We start from the raw sequence: 11,698 nt of genomic DNA, 5'->3' as shown, positions 1-11,698 counted from the left end.
TACCTAGCAACAACTAAAACATCGGTGTGTTATCAATTTTGTTCCCATCCTAAATCCAAAACACAGCACTGTACCAGCTACTAGGAAGGAAATTAACTCTATCCCTGCCAAAACCAGGACATTAGATCTGTCACATAAGTGAAACGGAACAAAGGAACTTACCCATAGGATTCCAGAAAATTAATGGCAAGTAATTACTTAAAATTTCAGACTTCTTTGAAGTAAATATTATTCTCCATACAATAATTTTCTTACTGACAACACAAATATAACCTTCAGATAACATGTAGAAATGGCAATCTAAAAAAACATGAAGTCTGTCATTGACTGCAGTTCCTGCAAAAGCTTTCCAGGCCACAACATATGATAAAGTAAGTTCCCCTTCTGAAACTTGTATTCGTGGAAGCAACCTTCACTCACATAAATAAATATATTAAAGTTAATGAGTCTACTAATGAACATCCACGCAAAGCCAGACCCCTTTATATTCGTCATCTCAGATGATAAGAAGTGATGTAGAATGAAGAAGATTAGTTTTTACATTGGACACTGTGAGTCTGTGTAACACACAGGTCTGTGAAACAGTATGTTTAAAGCCTACACTACTGTCTTTTAAAAAATTAAAAATCATGTTTAGGTAACTATTGGCATATTAAAATACAGATAATATTTTGAAGATAATGATCTGACTTAGGTCCATATGTAAAGCAATGCTCATGTTTGCATTAATATAAAAATCTTTCATAGTCCCCTTTAAAAAAATTGTCATTGATAATCCTTCCACTAGGTAGCAGTTAACCAGGGAATGGGTGTGTGGGTCCCTATGGAAAATAAATACAGGTAATGTCGCTTTTTCTCCATGATATTTAGGAATGGAAAAATTCTCACAATATTAAAATTTTAAATATTTTAATAGACTCAACTATTTCTTCCCTATGACTTCTTATTTAAAAACAATCAACCACATAATGTAAACATAACACTGTTTAAAACTTAATAGTTTCTGAGTGTACAGCTACTCTTGGCCTTTAATCATTAACTGCTTAGCTTGCAGAGAGCAAGAAGTAACTCACAAAGCAGTCCCAACCCATGTAGAAAATCATTAGATTCAGTGCAGGGCAGGTGAATGCCAGTGACATGTACTCCCCACAAAAGGAGCTTCACTGGGTGTACTCTGGTCTTATAAGTGCATATAAGTGCATATAATAATATTTTGTTAGGAGAACAAAATATTAACAGCCACTGCATCCCCTCTGAAGTCCTGAGATCCCCTGGGCAAATATAGATAACCCACGGTAATCCATTATAAGTCTACCCCGGTAGACTTATATGGCTACCCCGGTTCTCCACATTACATCTTTACAATTAATCTCACTTTTTGTAAATGTATTCCAACATAAGACATAGAAGAGGAAACAATTCCTGGTCATCGCTCACCTTGGAGTGTAACAGGGAGTTGTTCAGTCATGTTGCGTATTTGCTGGAAGTTTCATGTGAAAACATCTACCTCTTGTGCCCAAAGTTGGAACTGCTTCAGACAAGGCTAATTTTCATTAACCGATATAGAATAAAACTGAATATATATTATTTCCCTTCAACACTGATTCATATTAATAATATAACTCTTTATACTGTAAAGAGAATGTGGATCTATGGAGAGTCCTTTTCTGTCTATGGATTTACCAATCAGGGCACAGTGAGGGCCAGGGGCTCCCAGGGGACGAGGCCAGGCCAGGAAATCAGTCCATGTAAAAGAAGTTTCAAAAACACTGATTTCTAATGCAACTAAGTTAAATTAGATGCCAAAGCTAAGTTTACTTCAAAAATCTCAAAGTAACTTCAAGTGAAAAAAAAAAAAAGTGCCTGATGAATAGAAATTTTTATTTTGCTGCTTGGAGGCTTAGGATTTTAATTTACTTTATATGGGTAGAAATGAGTAAATGATATCAAAAACTGTAGAGAATCAGATTTGGTGTCTTTAACCTATGTGTTATGGAGAGAATGGAAAGGTTTTCTATTGTGTATTCCTCCAACCCTTCTTCTAAAACTGTGTCTTCTAGGTAATTTTATTTCTGACTTCCCATTTTCTGTTCCATGCAGCTTTCATACTACTTTTTCCCCTTAATGCTGTCGACAAAATTTTCTTGTACTACTTCCATAGCACAATCTCAATTACAAGAATGTAAGAAAGACCACAGTGGGTCAGAACAAGAGGTCATGTCTTAGTCTCCTTTCTCCAAAGGACAGTAAGATTAGGGCAAAAATGTGTAATACTTTTGAGAGCTCCCCCAGATTTTCTCAGTTTGGTATCAAATTTTCTCTGCATTTCTGTCATATGGGAAGTTGAGTGCCACTGAGAGACACTAAAAAAGAGCAAACCATGTACAGAAAGAAATTAAGAGCAGTATTGATGAAAGTCCAAAGAATGGGAGAAGGGATGTCCTTAGGCAGCCAAACTATTCAGTTCATATGTAGCTTAAAGCTTAACCCTATTGCTGTTTCAGGAAGCCTAAAAGTTTGACTCCATTTAGAAGTGTTTTGCTCGTGTACTCTGTTCTGGTGTTTGTAACTGCCTACCCCCTAAAATGAAAGTGCGTGAATTTAGACACTTTAATTAATTATCAAGGGCTTGGGTAAAAGTAGCCTGCTTTTAAAGGTACTAATTCTGCTTAAATTAATTTTTGCTGAAAAAGATGCAAGACCTCATCTTTTTTGAAAATCAAGCATTTAAGCAACTCGATTGGTAAAATGCAGGTAAGAGGCAGAAAGCTGTCAGCCATCAGAAGAAGCAAAGTGTGAATGGGAGCCTGAGTGAATGTAGGAAGAGGACTTCTAGGGCCCCAGATTTGCTGAAAAAGTGGCTTGGAAACTGTGCAGAAGGAAACTGCTATTTGGTCTTTGTCTCTCTGTTTTCAGGTAATAGGATATTGTATACAAAGCTGCATCAAAGAAATGCTTTTCTCAAAGCAGAATGAAGGCTGTTTGGTATCAAGCGTGAAATCTCTGGTCCTTTCATCTTCCCCAGTTCCCCCAACCCCACATCTAAGTGAACATGTGCATGGGTGGGGTAGTGCTCTCCAATGCACAGTGTTATCTTGTGCCCCAGAAGCAAAGCCCAGTACACAAAGCTCTGCTGAGGAGAACCAGATGCAGACCACCCTGGTCATTGCGTAGGTGTGGTATTCCCTGTTGTCCCAGCTGCATTCCTCATCCTGCTCCCATACTCCCACTATCTGGACTAGTGTGCCAGGTTCATCTATGCTGCATGCTCAGTTTTGCAGTTTCAGAATAGTTGATACTCCTTTTGAGTGTCCCTGCAGCGCTGCTCCTTTTGTACAACATTGGCCATTACTTTGACTTTGCTTATCCCATCAATTTCTTTTTCTAATAAAATAAGCATGAAAAGCCTTGATTATTGGGTAGCAACTCAGACCGGTAACAAGCAACTATCTTTCCCTGATGAACAACCAGTACACAGGGGTAATGGAAATGCAGCTGTATTCTTTCACTAGCATTTCATGACTCAGTCACTAATGATAAAAAGAAGGAAGAAATGCAGACATCAAAGGCCATAGAAGCAGAATTTTCTGATGAGAATGGTGTCAGAAGGTTTGCGTGACATATTGGCAGATCTTTAAACGTTTTATCAAGGTTTGAAAGGAAGTACATTATGTCTACGACCTCTGCTTTTCTTAGTTGCTAGTTGCTTGTCTGATGTTTGAGTAATACTCCTATCTCCAAAGATACTATTTCATTTCCAATGAACTTTTGTAAGAAAGCTTTTCTCTTTTGAGTTCAGTTATGGAACAAAGAGGTGTAGAAGGCAAAATAGGATTTTGCCTCTTCAGCATCATCACCTTATTTCATATTTCTTTCATAGGAAAATGAATGACTAAAGTAGCTTGGCATCTAGAAACAAAAACCAGGATTGTAGGTTACTGCTACAGAGAAAAAAGAATTTCTATGTGAGTCATATTGGCTGTTTTGACTGAAGTGATTAGAAGGAGTGAACTGCTTTGTGTGGCACTGGATCCAATAACTGTGCAGCACCAAAGTGTTAAAATTGAAGGACTAGACAACCAGCAAGCTGGGACTTGGTGTCCCTGAGAGCAGAACAGATGGGTCATCCTAGATATAACATCTCAAGTACATTTTAAAGATAGCCATAACAGCCCTATAAACGTTTAGCATTTTTAAAGACAGATCACAGTGGTTTGGCAGGAGTGAACACAAATTTTCTTTCACAACTTCAAAGGCAGAAATGGCAAACAAGACCTAAGGGGATAAAGAAGACTGAAAACAAAGGATGTATCTGTTTTTCTCTCAAATAAACCAGGAAGCCTCACTAAAGTTTCAGCTTTTGTGATCAGAATGGGACGTGTAGCCTGATTCACCTCATATGTGGCATTCTTCAACTACAGATGGGGTAGACTGGTGTGTTCCCATTTCTTAGAAGAGGAAACAGAAACAGAAAAGTAGCATGACTTTAATTCCCATCACTACAAGTCTTTGGTAGAAGTTGAACCATACCATTAGATAATATATGTGCTATTTTCTTTCATTATTCTTATTTTTTCTTTCATATTGCATTGAAATTCCTAGTTACAGTGTATGGGGCTGTTGGTGCTCCACAGAGCACTTCTGAGTGGTTTGTACAAACTTGGCTTATCACTTGCAGCTTCTCATTTTTCAGCTGCTGAACTGTGTTATAAGGCAGTGGGATATCCACACGTTTATGTAGCCGCAATAGGAATAGTGAACTGAAATATATCACTGTCCTGGTTTCGGCAGGGATAGAGTTAATTTCCTTCCTAGTAGCTGGTACAGTGCTGTGTTTTGGATTTAGGATGGGAACAAAATTGATAAGGCACCGATGTTTTAGTTGTTGCTAGGTAGTGCTTACACTAGTCAAGGACTTTTCAGTTTCTCGTGCTCTACCAACTGAGAAGGCTGGAGGTGCACAAGAAGCTGGGAGGGGACACAGCCAGGACAGCTGACCCAAACTGGCCAATGGGATATTCCATACCATGGGACGTCACGCTCAGTATATAAAGCTGGGGGAAGAAGAAGGAAGGGGGGGACGTTTGGAGTGATGGCGTTTGTCTTCCCAAGTCACCGTTACGCGTGATGGAGCCCTGCTTTCCTGGAGATGGCTGAACACCTGCCTGCCCATGGGAAGTAGTGAATGAATTCCTTGTTTTGCTTTGCTTGCGTGCGCGGCTTTTGCTTTACCTATTAAACTGTCTTTATCTCAACACATGAGTTTTCTCACTTTTACCCTTCCAATTCTCTCCCCCATCCCACTGCGGGGGGGAGTGAGCGAGCAGCTGCGTGGTGCTCAGTTGCCAACTGAGGTTAAACCATGACAATCACATAAGAACAGTTGCACCTGCAAAAGTCCATCTAGCCCCAAATACTTGACTAGTACCAGATTCTTATGGAAGAGTATCAGAACAAGGAGAGTATGTAATGGTACTTCTCTGTAATAAACTTGTGGTTCAGGAACTTCCTGAGCCAGAGATGTTATCTTTGTATTTAATAACCTTTTCTTCCATGAATTTGTCTTCTTGTTCTTTGAACTCATGAAAACTTTTGCCATCAAAAATATCCCATGGCAACTATTAACATCCACATTTCAGTTGTGCTGTAGGAAAAAAAAATCCCTTTATTTTGGACCTACAGTCTACCAGTTTCATTTGATGCCTTCTAGCAGATGAGAAAATGAGTCATGTTCTCTGCGCGACTCATGACTTTATAGATCTCTATCATAAAACATATACAGCTCTAACAAATGTCTCTTTTCTAGACCACAGCGTTTAAGTCTACTTAGGTTTTTTTCTCATATGTAAGTCATTCTTTATCTCGATCTCTCTGTATCATTTCAAGTTTTGTTAAGTACATCATGAGATGTACTGACCAGGACAGACTACGAATATTCTGTATTTAAATGCAGCCTACATTATAAAAAAGGGTTATGAATTCGCAAGCAAAACAGCTTTAACAATAAGAGTTCATAAATATGCACTATATTTCCTTTATTTTAGTCTATAAAATAATAAATGAGAGAAATCTACTTTTCTTCACATAACTTTTAAGGAAGTTCCTTCTTAGAAGTATGAAAAAATGACATATTTTACAGTGGTTCAGTAGCACTGAGTAAGTGGAATAAGGTGCCTAATCACTAAAAAGAATAAATATCAGAGACACAGTCTGATATTTTCACAAAAATTTTCATGTAAAATTATTTTAAAATTTTTAATTTATAAATTCATAATTTTAAAATTAATATAATTATATGATCATACTTATAAACACATTACATTTTAATATTAAATTAATGTAATTAAAATACAGTTATAAATTTAATTATTGTTTTATAATTATAAAATTTATTGAAATAGATTTATTTTAAAAGGAGAATTTTCACATAAATTTTCTTTACTTCAGGTTCCCTACATTTTTTTAAAGAAACGGGACATATATCTTGTCTGAGAGATAACAATTATAGGAAAAAAACTTCAGATTTAATTAACTAAATAAGTGAGCTAGCTTTAGAATCACAATTGTAGGTTGCTGAGAAACCCTTATCTCATTCCAAGACAAGCCAGAGATATTGCTCAGCAAGAACACACGTTTCCATGGCGTTTGGAGTTCCACGTTAGGAATGGTCACTATTCAGACGTGACTGCAAGGGGAGTCTCTGACAAAAAAAGGCTGGGTTGTTGTTTTTTTTTTCTTGTCTGAAATTATCTCCTGTGTATCCAGTGTTATTTCCAAGATAAATCTTTCAACTTCCTCATTCTTGATCTGCCAGGGAAATAATTTATTGGCCTTTTCACCCCTTTCATATACAAGTGCACTTGAGTGTAGCAACTGCTTACAGACCTGATTCTCAGCCAGTTCATTATGTTCTTTCCAGAAACCATTTATAAATTATCAAACATTAAAAAAAATCTGGTAGGATAAATAACGTGTTTCACCCTTAGGAAAATGTGAGGAGTAACCATTTCTTGGCATCTCGCATTTATTTTCTTGCTTTGTTACTCCTCCAGTAAAAGACTCTCCTATGTTTCTCCCCCAAATCCTATTACATTCTGGTGAAGAACTTTATCTTCTGTGATCACTACCACCTGAAAGAGCCATCATGTTTTTCTGAGCCTTCATTTCTCATTTTTGCTCATTCTCATTTCTAAAAAGAACTTTCTCCTTTTCTCTAGTATTTAATTCCAGGCTCCACTTTTTTTTTTTTTTTTTTTTTTTTTTTTTTTATTTTTACATTATGGGTCTGCTTCTATTACAGTCAGATTAGTTTGTGTCCTCAAATTGCACAAAAATGCTAGAAAAGAAGTTATATCTTGGAGGTTATATAAAACTCCCTTGGACAGGGACTTTTTTGTTGTATGCTCTTTTCTCACCCCATGGGACAGGATACATGCTGAATCCTGCAGAAGTAAGAAAGTGGTATGTTTGAAGGACATTGTGCTCCAGCTACACTGGAAAGTATTTGGATGCTATATTCATTCAACATTGGTAAAATCTGTTCCCATACTGCTGTAATCTATACCAGGACTGATGCATAGTTGACCCCATGCCAAGGAAGCCACAATGTGCTTACATCTAGCCTTCTCCCTACTTATGGACCAGTTGCTCAAAATGGACTAATTTATCTTGTTGTATGTATTGTAATTGCTCTTTACTCAGCAGTAAACTGAATTCAAAACTCAAGAACTGAATAAAGGTTCTTTAGGACAGATGTATATTTCTGTATGCTGATTGGAAGATACAGACACACTCCGAGAAGATCTAATCATCCTGCCATTCTTTCTGTGAATATTTGTCCCTTTATTTCTGTCAAAAAACTCACTTCCAGTACCAATAGAAAGCAAACACAAACATGTATTATCTGTTCTAATACAGTTTGAAGGTAGGACATGGAGAATGTGCAGGTACACAAGAAACGTGAAGATTGAAGTCCTTAGTAAGTGCAGCTTGATTTTCTTTTCAAACTCATGACCCAGTAAGACAGTTGGACTATTTCCAACTGTCAAGGCATGTATTTCAAAGGCAGCCTAACTCAGTGAAGTTTCTAGATAATGGCTAGGAGACAGCACAATAAAGAAGAAGAGATGCTGTAATAAACACATGAACCGTGTACCTGCTTTCTTAAAGCCTTCAATCCAAACTAGCTTAAAAAAATCTTTAAATAAATGTGCTAGCTTACAAACTTTAACTAGCAAACTGTGAAATACTAATGAAGGCAGAAAACCTCTGTTTTAGTCTGTCAATCAAGGCAAATCCCTGAAGAAGTCTGGAGCTGACCTCAACCGAGTAGCCTTATCCAGCCAGATATGTTACAGTATAAATTGTTTACACAGGCACAAGGTTTTAAAAAGTTATTTAAGCTGCTTTACCTAAAACAGTTAAATATTTTGTTCTAACTTAGTTAGACCCTGTGCTTGTCTAGATTAAGAAAAGCAGAAGATAAATTGGCAAACCCATGCCTACAGTTTGTATTCATATAGTTGTAGGGGAAACCTAGAATTGAGGTGAACAATGTAGATCAAGAGCAGATCTGTAACTTGTGACTGCCTTAGAAAGGTAGTTGTGGCTAGCTGGGGTATTTGAGAGAACCAACCACACCCTGAATGTCTTCTCCTAGTTAAGATATATCTGAGATACAAGAAATTTTCTCGTTCTATAGGAGTATGTATTTTTTAAAATTAGGATACTGTGCAGTAAACATTTGAACATTGTTTTGAACATTTTAGACTCATTACTTGAGTTCCATGAGCATTATGTATGACTGGGAATTTGCTGCAAGTTAATTTAGGTTTCCTGCTTTGATATGGTATTTGACGGTACGATATTTAAATATCTGGGAAGATTAAATAATGAAGAATTAACAAATAATCTTTTCAATTATAGTGAAAGTTTTGAAGACTAATTCACCTTGGATCTTACATGGATTTTAATTATCATTAAACACACCAGGTATGATATCAGTACAAGATTATAAGACTACTTATTCCATTGGTTTTATTTATATTTGGAGATTTTTGTATTTCTGTAATAGTTTTTAATATAATCTTAATCTTTTTAATTCCAAGATATTCTCTACCTAAAAGTAAAATCTAATTTTATACATATACGCAAGTTATAAATCGAATTCTAGTAATACCTATTTTGCATGTTTATGCTTGAAGAAATGACAAAGAACTCATATAATTGAAGAATTGTTTTGTTTTTCAAACATCTTCTGTGTTCTATATTTTCGCTTTTTGCTTTCTGTTTTTCCTATTCATCATTTAACCAAAATCTTCATAACTGTTCAAAGGAATATTAATTGATGAAGCCAGAAGACACATACTGTGTAATTTTAGAGTTTATAGGAGAGCTGTAGGACCAAAAGAGAATTTGGAGTCTCCTGGTTTCACCAGCGCCTATGTGGGCAGCTCCCGTGGATAATACAGTAGCCAGTTCTGCTAAGAAGGAATGGAGAACAGGTACTTTTGAAAGAACACTGGTTTGCTTTCATTACAGTCCCAAATCTAGATTCAACTGGAGAGAGGCAGATCAAAGGTTTTTTCAGACCCACTAGTTTTCTCATTTGTGTAGGAGTTTTCCTGAACTAATCGGGAATACTAGCAGCTGAGTTCATGCCTCAGACTGAAACGCCATTATTCCAGCTTAGGGAATGAGTTCTCGGTGCCCAATTTTGAAGTAACTGATTATACATCAGATGGTTAAATCATTACTGAATGAAAAATCTTAATTCAGAAGTTTGTATTGTATCATTACTTATCTTCATCAATGACATTTACTAAAAAATATTTTAAGACAGAACTCTTACACATTTGTGTAGGATCTGCAATACCAGTGCATTTTAGGTATATCAGAAACTATCAACAATATGGAAAATATAAGCAGAGCATTTAATATCTTGACATTTATGTTATATAGAGCTTGAATTCCATTAAAAATGAATTTCCTTACCAATGCATCTGCCCTTTTTTTGACAAATAGCATCTTAACGTGAGCCACAAGATGGCACCAAATAAGCATATGGCAGCCCAGCTCAGCTTAAAAAAAACCCCCACAAAATGGACATAACTTTGTAAAAAACATTGCAAAATATCTTCTGTAAATGCTTCAGAAAGCTAAGCAAACTTAATGTTTGTTTGAATTACAAAATTAGTTTGTTGAGTCATGTGAATCTTTTTTCCCCTTAAATGCACATGTATATACAATAGATGAGTTTTGATGAAAATGCTTATGTATTTATCCATACAAATACATCTTCCCTTCCATAGAGCCTTGGAAGTTATTGCTCAGTGCAATTAATTTTTTAAAAGCTATGTCCATGCATGACATATTATATAGTTGTTTACATCTATGAATGGAAGAGTAACAAACAATGCAATTTACCAGATACTATAGAAGTAGCAGTTGTCAAGATGGTATGAATCATGGAGGTGAATGGTTTCAGAAAGAAACATGATGAGTGGAAAACTGAGAAGCAAAAGCTTTCTAAGTTCCCTGTTTTAAGCCTTGTCTGTTGCTTTCCTTATGCTGCACAAAAACTTGAAATACAGAATACTGTGATCAATGAATGTAAAGTGGAGAATATAGAATTGGTAGTATTTTGTCTTCATAATTCAGTAATTTTGACATAACTTTGTACAGGTATAGATTCAATGTGCAAATACATTATCACTGCATGGTGATTTTGAAGAGTTAATCTAGCCAGGAAAAGGGTATTCATTGAACAGTTATGGCATATCTTAGGCTAAAAAAGATAGCAAGAACTGATAGCAACAGCTTATAGCTAGCCTTCCTGATAGGACTGTTTAATGATACTTAATAAATCTTCATATAATACTTGCTTTCTGTTCTCAGTTTCTGCTCCTCTTCTCATATCACAGTCCCATGATCATCCACCTCAATAGCCCATTTGTCTGCTTTTCCCCAGGTTTGTAGTCCCACAGATTTCTCTGAAATATTCTACAAGTCTACTGTTCTCTTTTTCTGTTAGTACTTCCTCTAAGATTACTTTTTAAGTGATATATGTAATAATAAAAGAATTATAGAATCATAGAATCATAGAATCATAGAATGGTTTGGGCTGGAAGGGACCTCTAAAGGTCATCTAGTCCAACCCCCCTGCCGTGGGCAGGGACATCTTCAACTAGATCAGGTTGCTCAGAGTCCCGTCCAACCTGACCTTGAATGTTTCCAGGGATGGGGCATCCACCACCTCTCTGGGCAACCTCTGCCAGTGTTTCACCACCCTCAGCATAAAAAATGTCTTCCTTATATCTAGTCTGAATCTACCCCCCTTTAGTTTAAAGTCATTCCCCCTTGTCCTGTCGGAACAGGCCCTGCTAAAAAGTTTGCTGCCATCTTTTTTATAAGCCCCCTTTAAGTACTGATAGGCTGCAATAAGGTCTCCCCAAAGCCTTCTCTTCTCTAGGCTGAACAACCCCAACTCTCTCAGCCTTTCTTCAGAGGAGAGGTGTTCCAGCCCCCTGATCATTTTCGTGGCCCTCCTCTGGACCTGCTCCAACAGGTCCGTGTCTTTCTTATGCTGAGGGCTCCAGAGCTGGACGCAGTACTGCAGGTGGGGTCTCACCAGAGCAGAGTAGAGGGGCAGAATCACCTCCCTCGACCTGCTGGCCACGCTTCTTTTGATGCAGCCCAG

This window comes from Pygoscelis adeliae, unplaced genomic scaffold (assembly GCF_000699105.1).
Source record: "Pygoscelis adeliae isolate BGI_AS28 unplaced genomic scaffold, ASM69910v1 Scaffold26, whole genome shotgun sequence".
Taxonomy (NCBI): Eukaryota; Metazoa; Chordata; class Aves; order Sphenisciformes; family Spheniscidae; genus Pygoscelis; species Pygoscelis adeliae.
This window is presented reverse-complemented; position numbering follows the sequence as displayed.